The sequence below is a fragment of the Scylla paramamosain genome, chromosome 49 (assembly GCF_035594125.1).
Source record: "Scylla paramamosain isolate STU-SP2022 chromosome 49, ASM3559412v1, whole genome shotgun sequence".
Classification (NCBI taxonomy): domain Eukaryota; kingdom Metazoa; phylum Arthropoda; class Malacostraca; order Decapoda; family Portunidae; genus Scylla; species Scylla paramamosain.
The window spans coordinates 4,089,448-4,102,500 of NC_087199.1; positions in this window are offsets into that span (position 1 = coordinate 4,089,448).

The window sequence follows — 13,053 nt, forward strand, 5'->3', positions numbered from 1 at the left end:
AAAGGAAGAAGAGAGAAAGAGAGCCAGAAAAAAAGGGAGGTAAAAATAACGTGGTAACCGAAAACCGAGAGAAAAAAAAAGGAAGGAAAGAAGGAAGGATAAAGGAAATTTTTTAAAAAATATGTTGAAAATCGAAAAGGAAGAAAGGAGGAAGGATGGAACAAGGGAGATAAAGTAACTGGCTAAAAGAAAAAAAAGAAAAAAAAGGAAGAGGGAAGGATAGACAAGGAAAGAAAAATAAACAATGAAAATCAAAAGAAGAAACAGGGATAAACAAGAAGACAAATTGATAAAGTAAAGAGAAAGAAGAAGGAGAGAGAGAGAGAGAGAGAGAGAGAGAGAGAGAGAGAGAGAGAGAGAGAGAGAGAGAGAGAGAGAGAGAGAGAGAGAGAGAGAGAAATTGAGTTCAGAGAAAGAAGAGGAAGGAGAGAAAAGGGAAATCATATCGGGAGAAAGAAAAGGAGCGAGAGGAAAGGGAGATTAAGTCAGGAAAAAGAAGAGAGACAAGGGAGACAAAATATTCTCTTGTCATCAGGGAGGGAGGAGCAAAGTGACCTAACAAGTACCTGGAGACCTTCATCTGATGACGCACAAACTGATGACGGCATGTTAAGAGAATGAGGTCATCTGCTGCTCCTTAAGAGTAATCAGGACCACGTGACTTGATGGGGGTTAATGACCTCTCTGTGGTCTAGTAATTGGATTTATTAATTTATTTGCTTTGGGTTCTAAATGGAGATCAACGATTTGAAAGGAGAGAAGGGGAATGATAATAAAAAAAGACTTCCCAATTTCGATTATGCCCGCAAGTATTAAAAAATAGATCATTTAAATTTCCGAGGAATATACTTAGCGATCGACCATTCAGGAGTTTAAAACTATGACTCCATGCTGACCACTCAATCCTTGTTAAGTGTAAATGCCTCCACAAAGACACCCCCGAGGAGCATCCATCCAAACCTTCCAAATGAAACTCAAACACCAGCCAACGAGTCCCTCTAAACTGAACCTAACCACCAACCATCCACACTTTCTAAAACAAACACATTCAAACACTTAGAAAAAAAAAAACAACTAAAACAAACTTGAACATAAACAAAAACGAGAAAAAAAAAGCATACAAGCATAACGAACCCAAAACAAAAGAGAGAATAAATAAACACACATATAAACAATCAAAAGACACAGAGGTACACAAACAGCAAGTCAAAGGAGGTAGATCTGTCTCCACGCGCGTACCCTTCCCGTTTCAAGCGAAGGGAAGACAATATAAGAAGTTTTCCGCGGGTCTTTGTGGGTTTGGGTAAAGTTAAAGTCAAATCCTCCTCAACGGCGCTGCTCTCTGGGGTCATTTCTTGTCCCTCAGAGCGGCCAGGAGTGCGGGGGTCAGCTGGGTGAGTCTGCCTGGCGGGTTGTGGAGCGGAACGGTCATTGCGTCGCTCTGTACGTACTCTTTATGAAGCAGTGTAGTGTGTTGGCTTCCTTCGTGGAAACAAGAAGTGAATCAGCAGTGAGAGAAGAAGGATGAGCAAGAAGAGAGGAAGGATGAGTACAAAACAGGATCTAATTAAGTGTTAATATCATTGATGTATTCTATTCGTTCTCCATATTAACCAGTGTAGTGAGGAAAGATAAGAACAAAACAAAATCTAGTTATTAAGTGGTACTGTTGTTGTTGTGTCATATACTTACTCTATATTAACCGAGGCAGTGTGTTGGCTTTCTTAATGGAGGACAAGAAACAGACTAAAAATCAAGACAAAAACAGAACTGCAGCAAAGTAGTGGTGTGTTACTGTAACTGGTGCATCCTCTTTGTACTCTGGCATCCTCCGTGGCAATCAGAGAAGTGTGTTCATTTTCTTCGTAAAGGAGGACAACAAGAAACAGATAAAAAAAAAAAAAAAAGAAGAAGAAGAAGTAGGATAAGAACAGCAAAAAGTATACTCTAGTCAAGCGCCACGACTGCTTTCCGTTCTTCATGTACTCTGTATTAACACAACATAAGAACATAAGAAATAAGGGAAGCTGCAAGAAGCGACCAGGCTTACACGTGGCAGTCCCTGTATGAAACACTCCTACCTATTTCCACCTATCATCCCCATTTTCCACCTATCATCCCCATTTTCCACCTATCATCCCCATTTTCCACCTATCATCCCCATCACAAGCAGCGTGTCGGCTTTCCTAGTGGAGGAGGAGAACAAAAAAGCAGATTAAAAAGAAGACAGCGGTAAGAACAACGAGGAAAGGTAAAATCTAGCAATGTGTTAGTGTTAGAGTTATTTCTGCGTCCTTTATTCTCTCTTTATAAATTCCAGTAGTGTGTTGATATTATTCCAAGAGGAGGAGAACAAGAATTAGATCATCAATAAAAGAAGAAAGGTGAGAACACAAACAAAAATTTTACAGAAGTACAAGATCATTTTTGCGTCACTTATACTCTCTATACCAATTCCAGTAATGTGTCGGTATTCTTTGCAAAGGGGGAGAACACGAAGCTGATTAATAAGAAGGGGAAGAAAGGTAAGATCAACAAAAAAAAAATATATATATATAACCTAATTGTAAAGATGTAGAATAAATTTAGCGTTGTGGACATCCTGTTAGCCCCTTTACCTAAACCCTTTATACTGGGCTGGCTCCCTTCGCAGAGGAGAACAAGGAGCAAATTGACAACAGGAGAAGAAAGATAACAGCAGTAAAACAAATGTAGCGGTGACGTGCTACCATCACTGCTGCGTCTCTCTCATCTGAAGGCCACTCTAAGGGACTGGAGGTGTGATGGCTTCCTTCCTACATAAAAACAAGACTAAAGAAAAGGGATACAGGTAACAACAAAATCTTAAATCTTAAACATTTTTGTGTCCTGTACGTACTCTGCAGTCCTTCATACGAGCCAAAAATGAAAGTAATTACCAAAATAAGAAGAGCGGAGAAAGGAAAGATGGAAAAGAAAACAACATAACCAAGCATCTAAAATAAGAATGCCCAATAGTACAGTGAACACAAGAAGGAGACTTCCAAGTGCAACATAAAATCCACTTAATTTCTGAAGAGGATGAACGTGTACCACAAAAGGTGAAGACAAAAACAGAACAGGATAAAATGTCTCTCCACCCACCTTTCTCCCCCCCCTCCGCCTTCCACACTCCATTCCCAGAGAGAGAGAGAGAGAGAGAGAGAGAGAGAGAGAGAGAGAGAGAGAGAGAGAGAGAGAGAGAGAGAGGATGTGCCGAGAGGAAGTGTTTGTGTCATAGGAGTGAAATACTTTCCTTCTTTTCCTGACTTTCATGTTCACTTTCTGACAAGAGACAAGAGAACCAAGAATAGCAACACTCAACACACACACAAACACACACACACACACACACACACACACACACACACACACACACACACACACACACACACACACATGTGTGTGTGTGTACGTAAAAGGCAGTCAACTCAACTCACCGTGTCATCTCCTGCAGAGTTCCTCCTCCTCCTCCTCCTCCTCCTACTCCACTTCCACCCTCTGCAGTCTCTTATTTCTCATCATCTTTATCTCCATTTTTCATACTCTCTCTCTCTCTCTCTCTCTCTCTCTCTCTCTCTCTCTCTCTCTCTCTCTCTCTCTCTCTCTCTCTCTCTCTCTCTCTCTCACCGTGGTGGAAGATATTAGAGGTGGGTCTGGGAAAGGCTTGTGTGAGATTCCAAGTTGTGAGCGCCCCGTCCGTATGACAGCACACAAGCTGCTTTCCCTCATGATGCCACGACACGGATCTGTAAAAATTATGTTAGGTTAGGTTAGGAACATGTTAGGTTAGGTTAGGAATGTTTTTCTAAGGTTCCGGTGACAGATAAACAAGATTTCTGCATTAGTGACAAGAGAAACACTATTTCAGTATGTTGTAGTGTAAGTTATAGGAGTTTTTAATGATGTTCTTGTGGTTCCAGTGACAGATTAACAATATATCTGCATCATTAACAAAAGAAACCCTTTTAATGGGTTGTAGTTTTAAGAGGTTTTTAAAGGTATTTTTGTCGTAGTACTGACACCAGCCGCGTCACAGTCCCCCACAAGACTGATGACGGCGCAAGCAGTCTGGCATCCCAAGACAACCCTCATTGAGCTGTTGAGGGTCATGACAGCACACGCGGAGCCGAGGCCATCCCCTTGAGTGTCGGCCCAACACACCACTCACTCTGGTGCCAAGGTTAAGAGTGATGACTGCCTGAGTGGCGGTGCTTCCCTCATTGCCTCGGTGGTTAGTGGCACAGAGGACCTGAAGGACACCCTTTTGTAGGAGTGAGTATCCTGAGTTTCTGAAGCAAGAACGTAGATATGTGTAGCGCACCGAAGATAAGGCGAAGCGCAGGCACACAGCAGGCAGACAGCGGGAGACACCAGCAGCAGCAGCAGCAGGGTTTTGTGCCGAGGCGTCGCACACTCAGATCGTGGAGCCATGAAGACAGGCAGGTCGCTGGTCGCTTTGTACTTCGTGGTGTTCGCGAGCAGTACTTCGAAATGTCCTAGTGCCTTCAGTGTCTCCACTGTAGTTGTGTCAAAGTATTGTGTGGTTTTCCATGTTTTTTTTTTTTTCACGTGTTTCATGTGTTTACTTGGTGCTTGATCAAGATGTGAGAAACGGTACTCTCTGTGGTCCTTCGCATGCAGTGACCCAGTGTGTTATTATCACTTGCACTGTGTTAATATACTTCATTTATTACGTGGTGATCAAAATATTTTATGTTGTGTGTGTTCATAAAAGTGTTTAGTGATGGAGAGTGAGCGTCACTGTGTTACGTGTGGCTTTAAATGAGTCCTCCATATTATCTGAAACAATGTGTAATTAATTCTTTAGTGTACGATTTGCCTCATTCTATTCACTTGACTTGACCTGAACACTGGAATAAGTTATCATGTGCAGTTATTGCTTTCTGCCTGCATGTGTAGGCACAACCTGAGTATTTGAAACCACAAGAAGAGAGAGAGAGAGAGAGAGAGAGAGAGAGAGAGAGAGAGAGAGAGAGAGAGAGAGGGGTGTGAGCAGCAGGTTTCTATAATAGCATGGCTGCATTATTGCCAAGCACTCCCGTGGTGACGCCTCCTCGCCTTGCAGGTTCTCGCAGGAGTCTCAGACAGCTTGTGCCGAGACCTTTTCACTGTAATGTGGGGTGTGGCGGCGGCGGGGGACAGGTGGCGTCTGTGAGATAAATATACAGAGGTGACACTCAGCGGGAACACGGCTCCTCCTCACCACCTCGCCTTCTCGCCTCCTGGCCAGGGATAAACACTTGACGCTAAACTTTCCCACCACAATATAGTGAGATGGAGCACTTGTGTGTGTGTGTGTGTGTGTGTGTGTGTGTGTGTAATCTGCAATACCTGCAGTAATTTTTTTTCCTTCACTTCTTCCAGGTGACCCATCTCTTCTGTTCTTGGTAGTTACTTGTGTCTTGGCAAAGGCATTAATGCAGTCACTTCACCTTGTCAGCTTTCTCTAATACATCTCAGTAACCTGCAGGTAACGACGAAGTGTCACTGAGCCACAGCATTCATTCTTGCCCGTCGCCACTCCTGTCTTACTGGGTCGAGTCCCTCAGTCACTTCATTCCTTAGGAACTCTTTTACACTGAAATCTAAGGCATTTATCTCTTCTTTGCTTCTTTCCACACATCCATCGCCATTGTAGCTGCTTACTACACAATAACAAGTCTGCTTAATATACAAGCAATTCTTATCGTCTTCACATCTCGTTCATCTGTGTCCTTCATTCCCGCCAGCGTCTCTTGCTCTCTCTCTGCATTCAAGTTCCCTATAAAATGATGAGATCTCTAAGCAATGTCTTTCTCTTTCACTGCCTTTCACTCGTCCATCCTTTCATGTCCCCCTTCAGTCATCCATCACAGTATCTTCATCTTCTGGAAGTCTACAGTGTGTATCAGAAATCTCTAAGGACTTTCTCTCTTCTTCACTTTTCTTCACTCGTCCAGTTCCTTCATCCTTCGCGGTGTCTCTCGTCTTAACATTAATTACCCATTGCAATCTCTTCACCGTTGAAAACTACAACTCTGCAAACAATTCCTCTCCTTGTCTTCCTCTTCACTTCTTTTCTCTCATCTCTGGCTGGCCTCTCCTACTCTCGTGTTAGTCTACTACACTCACTTCATTCCGTCAAATTTCTCTACTGAGTATGTGGAATCTGCAAGGATCTTCTCTCTCCCTCTCCACTTCCCTCCACCCGCAGGCTCAGAAGGTCTATTGCTTATCAGCTGCTCCTTTCTTATATTTTTGCTCCATTGACTGACAAACCTCACTTGAAGCTTTCCTTTCCTCTCCCTTATTGATTTTTTACTCTGACATCACAAGTCATCCAGTATTCTTTTCTCGGTTAACCAGGGCCGTTTCTGGCATCCTGGGGCCTCACGCGAAGGGCTGCTTGGTGCCCCTCTGTTGTGGAACTATGGTAGATGGATCCCAAGCCCTCTAAGAGGGTTACAACCACTCCTTTCACATTTAAGTGTACCAGTCTGGTGGACTTTGAGAGGATAAAAACCTGAATTCGTAAACATGATAGGCTACTTTCTTCAAAGCGATTATACACATGACACAGTAGTAGTAATGTCCTTTCAAGGTATACACCAGTTTAGCAATTACAAAGTACACAAATATAATTGAGATAAGAATGAAAATGTATAAAGTTTGTTAGGTGAACCGACCCGAGGCGAGATACCATAGTCTGCCATGAGAGAGATCGACAGGAAGCCTTAACCGTGAGAAAAAACGGAAAGTAAAGGGCATACATTATAAAAATTACCCTCAAAATTAACAAGTGAAATACACCCTCCATTTTATATGCTATATGAGAAGGTATTATTTCCAGAACTACTGAAATATGTGTAGAAAAAAATAAAATAAAAATAAATAAATAAAAATTTCACAACTCTTTATCCTAATCACATACAGTAATACTCAGACATGGCTAAACTTGGCAAAGCCTCTCCTTCCTTCCACTTACTTCCATTGCCCCAACAAGACACTTCACATGTAGCAATTTCCCTTTCCCACAAACTTTCTACCATAACTGCATCTACAATTGCTAACAAAAACCTTTCTGCATGCCTTTTACTTTCATCTCATGGGAAACCTGAACTGAAAACCTTTTCCCCACGTATATTACTTTTCTCAAGTGTATTTACTCTAGTTAAGAACACTAACTGTCTAACATGTCAAAACTCCGCCAAGCCTCGCCTCTCGCTTGCTGTCTCCTCCCTGCATCGGACAGACGTGTCAGCGCAGTGTTGCTCAGGCACAGGGGAAGAGCGCCGAGCTGTGCGGTGTCGGCTCCTCTGCTGATCCAACCTGTCAACATGCAGACAATAAGTCCCCAAGAGAAGACTAGATCTGCATCAGCCAGCAGTTCACTGATCACCGCAAATACAGTATGACACTGACAAAGAATGAAGTGTACGTGAGGCCTGCATATCAATGAAAGAAATCACCCGTGGGCTTGAGCATGCTGGAATAAAATACAAACAAGATCTACAGGGAAGTAACATCAGTTTTGTGCAGTGGTTTACCACAAAGACTCACATAAGAGTTGTGGCTGAGTGGCACTTTTCTATGAAGCACTAAAGAGGCAAACACTACGCACTAACATAATGCTTTACTTAACAAGACAGAAACCCACCGGTACATGCCTTACATCAGCTTATTTGTGCAATATGGAAAGAAAACAGCCAGACAAGTTTTTGGTGTATAAAGCACCAATACACCTCCTTACACCGTATTAACTGAGTGTAGGACTGCCACTTACGAAGTGTGCACCATAATTCTGCTCAAATCCTGTTTTGAATTACTCATTAAGAGACTTACAAGAAATTATGATTAAAATACTATTACATATACAGTATTCATCATTAACACACAAAAACTAAAAAAAATATGGTGTTAAGGAAAAAAAGTGACAAATATGCACTTCTATTTAAATACAGTCAAAACATGCATTTGCATATATAACACATGGAAGCCCATGTCACCATTCCTCACTAAGTTCAGTACTACACCACAATATATATATATATATATATATATATATATATATATATATATATATATATATATATATATATATATATATATATATATATATATATATATATATATATATATATATATATATATATATATATATATATATATATATATATATATATATATATATATATATATATATATATATATATATACGAGTATATATATCAGACGCCTATTGCACATTACCTCTGCTGCTGCTGTGTATCTAGAGTCAAACATTGACATCCTTTAAACAAAATGAAAAAAAAAATAAATAAATGGATAGTGTTTCCCAAATCTTTTTACAGATGGTCTGAGTGTTGAAGCAAAGTGTGCCAGATGTGTGACATGGGAGAGGATGAGACGGTGGGGCATGTAGTGCTGGAGTGTGTGAAGTATGCCAGACACAGCGATGAGATGACGCAAGTGGTGCTGAGGGAACTGGAGAACGTCAGAGTGGAGAAAACAGGAAGGGAGTGGATGGCGTTGCTGCTGGGACGGTGTGAGGAGACGAATGAAAGGATGATTGAGGCTGTGAAAGACAAAACGTGTCGCGCTAGATGTTGTAGGAATTAGTGGTGTGAAACATGATGCCTGTTTTTCTGTTTGCTATTATTTTCCGTTTCCCTACAAGAGTTGAAGTTATAAAGGCCTGGTTCAGGAATATTCTCGAGCCACTTGTAACATCAAGATCAAGATCAAGATGAAACCACTGTGTTGTCATTTTGTTATTTGCTCTTGTTTCCTTTGTGTTTATGTCTTGTTTATTATATGTCATTTTATTTTCAATTTATTCTTTATGCCAGTTTTGTGAGGTTTGGTCTAGTTTTGGCCAAAGTGAGGAGAGAGCAGCCACAACGCCCACCCTCAACGCCATTAAAGACAGAAACACACAGGGACAGTGAAAGTGAGAGGGGAGAGCGGGAGCGTGAGAAAGTGAAAGAATATGAGAGAGAGAGAGAGAGAGAGAGAGAGAGAGAGAGAGAGAGAGAGAGAGAGAGAGAGAGAGAGAGAGAGAGAGAGGGGGGGGAATGCTTTTCAGTGAAGGAATGGAATAACTTTGAATGCGGGAAAGTAAGCAAGTTTCCAGACAAAGGGAAGACTCAGTATTGCCACATTTTTGGATGCAGCTGACCAGTAAATACCTTCACACAACAGGACACCTGACCGTTTTTTTTTTTTTTTTCTGTGGCCTTGTATTTGACCAGCAGGGGAACCGTCAGTCACACGCGAGGGGCGCAGGTAATGTCCTGTCCTTGAAACAAACATAAAAGTAGAAATGCCAACCAAATTCTGTCTGACTCAGGATGCCCACTACCATCTCTGACCGACGCCATCACGAAAAACAGATTCTTCGACAGTAGCGTGGGAGTTGTCTTGTAGCATTTAAAATCACCTTTATGCTTTGAAATCCGGCATCAAATGTGCTTGTTGGTTGTAGTGGTGGTAGAGGTGGTGCTGCAGGTGGTTTTAGCAGTGGTAGTGTGTGTGGTAGTGAACATGGCATTAGTTGTGGCAATAAATGTGGTGCATATGGACTGGTGAACTTGTAACTGCTGTGGCTGTTGTGGTGTGATGACTGGAGCTGCGACAGTGTCACTGGTACAAGTGTTTGCGTGAAAAAAGTGCAAGAACACAAACGTTTCATTGCAGGAAATGTTGCTCTTCCATTGCGTGTTGGCTCTGAGGCGTCGCTGAGGCGGCGTCCCTGTACACTGCCAGATTAATGGTCCCTCACCCTTCACTCGCTGTCAGGTTATCTCGGATCCAGAGATTTCTTCACCTTTGACACACAAGTAACGTCAGTCTACCGTTGGTGCATGTTAACTACATTTCCTTGTATATTGCTATTAAACTTAAACTGTTGCTACACAAATTTTGATGTTTTAGCGTTCACTGCCAACTAATAAAAGTTTGCAATCATTTAAAAAAATCATTGGCCGTAGTAGCATTTACCATATAAATATTTTCTTCTTCCTATTACATATCTTTTTCCCTTCTTTTCCTTGTCCCTTGTTTGGTGCCACTCGTGTGGGGAGAAGGCACAAGTCCCCAATGGAAGCTGTCACAACCAGATGGAAAGAAAAGAAAACCCAAGCGAAAACACCACAGTTCTTGACACTCCAGCCTCTCCAAGCTTCCTAACTCTCTCCCCTTGCTTGGCTTCAGTCACAGTAACAGTAACAACAGTCATGGTAGCTCATAAAACAGAACAGAGGAACGTGTACCTACAAACGCTGCAACCCAACACATCAGGGTACAAGAAAGCTCGCACTCCCGAGTCTTAATACACCTGTGGCGCTGCGGGGCCCTCACCATTCCGGCCAGTAGTTCCCGCCAGCGTGAGGAGTGCTTGGGAAGACTGCTGGAGCCGCCGCCACAGCTCATGATGCTAGAGAAGGGACATGTATGGTAGCCTGTCTGTGGCTGTTAGCGCCGGGCTGCCCACCACGAATATGGAGGCGAAAGATAACTGAGAGGTGCAGGAAGAGGGGCAAGGAGAGAAGAATGGGAGGAGAGGCAACAGTGAAGGGAAAGAGGTGAGAATCGTAAGGTAAATAACAGAGAGAGAGAGAGAGGGGGGGGGGAGGAGGAGGAGGAATAGAGTGACAGATGGGAGAAACCTGAGACCAAGAGTGACAAGGAGGAAAAAAGGAGAGAGATGGAAAGGAAAGAAGGAAAAGAATGAAACAAGAGCGTGATAATGAGATAGAAGGAATAAGGAAAATGGAGGTGACATGAGCGATGACTTTGTTAATAAGGTGTGACAATAATCGCAAAATTAAGCAACATGACACCAATGTAAAAAAAACAACACCCAATGACTGCTCGTATAAAGAAAACGGAAAAAAAAATGAGAGAGAGAGAGAGAGAGAGAGAGAGAGAGAGAGAGAGAGAGAGAGAGAGAGAGAGAGAGAGAGAGAGAGAGAGAGAGAGAGAGAGAGAAACATTGATACTTGAATATTCTTCTTGTTATTTTCATGTACTTAACAGTGAGGCCCAAAACTTTCCTGCACACGTGGAATAACTGAGTTGCCGGTCATTGCTCGTCCGTCTCTAGAGGAGAGAAACGCCCGTTTTCACTATCTTTCGTCCCCGACCGCTCACCACAGAAAATGATTCACAGCTTTACTTAGGGTAACTATACTAGCTTTGTCTCCATTCACTCAATCATCTTTCAGTACATAATCGCGTATTTTCATGAAGTTATAGAGCAGTTTTATCAAGGGGTCTTTAAATAAATGAATGTAAGGAGCTTGACTGAGGTGAATATTAATTACAGGCACTTTTATTATGAGATTTATGAGCCTTAAACAGTTTCATTCGTAAAGTCAAACTCAGCACACACACACGCACACATACACACACACCTTCCTGTTAAACCTGAGTAAACACTGACAGGAAGAAAAAATACACCAAAACACAAGGATTGAATAAAACAAAGTACACAAGCAGAGAATAGAAAAATGAGTGTAAGGTGACCACGATACACTGGAAACTCATGAGTGGAAAAGTGGTTTCCCAGTACACGAAGGCTAGCGGTCACACACACAAACACACACACACACACACACACACACACACACACACACGAGAGGTGCACTTGCGTATAAGAACATTCCTCTCACTAATGCAAGGAGACAACAAGTGCATAACTGCCGCAGACACAGAGGAACACACCACGCGGCTTCACTCTGGGATCTGGATATTTGCAAGCGTCTCGTTGTCTCTCCTCGACCGCCTGTAGCAGCCTCTAGTACAAGTTGTGAGGGTTTTCAAGGTTTAGGGGAGATTCAACAAAGATTTTTTCATTATTCGAAAAAATACTCTTGATAGAAAAGTAATCTCTTTATCTTTTGAAAACAGCCATTACGACATGTGGTCTGCTGCTGTCTATGAAACTCGTGACAGTGTGGACGGTGCAGGAAGTCTCACACCTGCCATTCCTCTTACTGATGGGCAGCAGGGGGCGTTAGACAAGAAGTGATATTAATTGCTTCATTCTAAACGCCACAACAACGGGATTAAACGGCGCCACGCGGCAAAACTACGGGAAAACAAAAAATACTAAAGATACGATGAAATATGATCGAAAAGAAAAAAAAAAGAAGCACGAAAGCAGTTTCATGGTAAAACACAAGACACCATTTTAAAGAAGGCAAGGCAAAGGAAGGGGTGAGGGAGGACAGCTCTCAGGAGAAAATAAAGGTTGAACAACGCAAAGCACGAAGTGAAGGAGATAGTGATAAATAGAAAACAAGCAGCCAGCGAGGTCAAGGCCACAGGGTGGACTATCAGACGAGGAGGAGGAGGGTTGGTGGACGAGGCAGTGGATGTAGTGTGCAGTGGAGAGAGAGCGTGGGACATGAGGAAATAAGCACTGCAGGAGACGTGGATACAGAATGGTGTGGTGCTGGACTAGGAAGGAGTGCGCGTGGAGGGTGACGCAGTGTGGATTAGTGGAGGAGAGCAGGCAGGCACGGGTTGAGGAAGGAAAGACACAGGTAGGGATGCTTCAGGTCGTGCACGTTGCCACATCTTCTTTCTCTGTTTCCTTCTACTTGACAAACATTTATATTCATTTGGTGTCCGGGTCACGTTCCTTCATCAGCTTCCTTGTTACTCACTGTCCCTCACTCCTCATCATCTCCTCAGCGTTCACTCTCTCCTTGCTTTAGCCTCTTCGTCACTCAGCTCTACATTCCAGTTTTATCATCATTTATTAACACTCATTCCTCTTCTTCCTCCTCACATTTCTGTTTTGTCATTCTCAACCATTTTCTTCCCACTTCACGCCTCTCGTGTTTTGACTCTATCCTTATCTACATATTTACAGTATTATTATTTTTTTTTTGTTTATTTATTTCTATTCATCGTCTCATCAATGACATACTTTTTTTCCCTTTCATTTCTTCCCAGGCTCCCATATCGCCACACGCACGCCCGCTTCTGTCCCGCAGCCTCGCCCTCCTTGTGAATCCTGTGAGT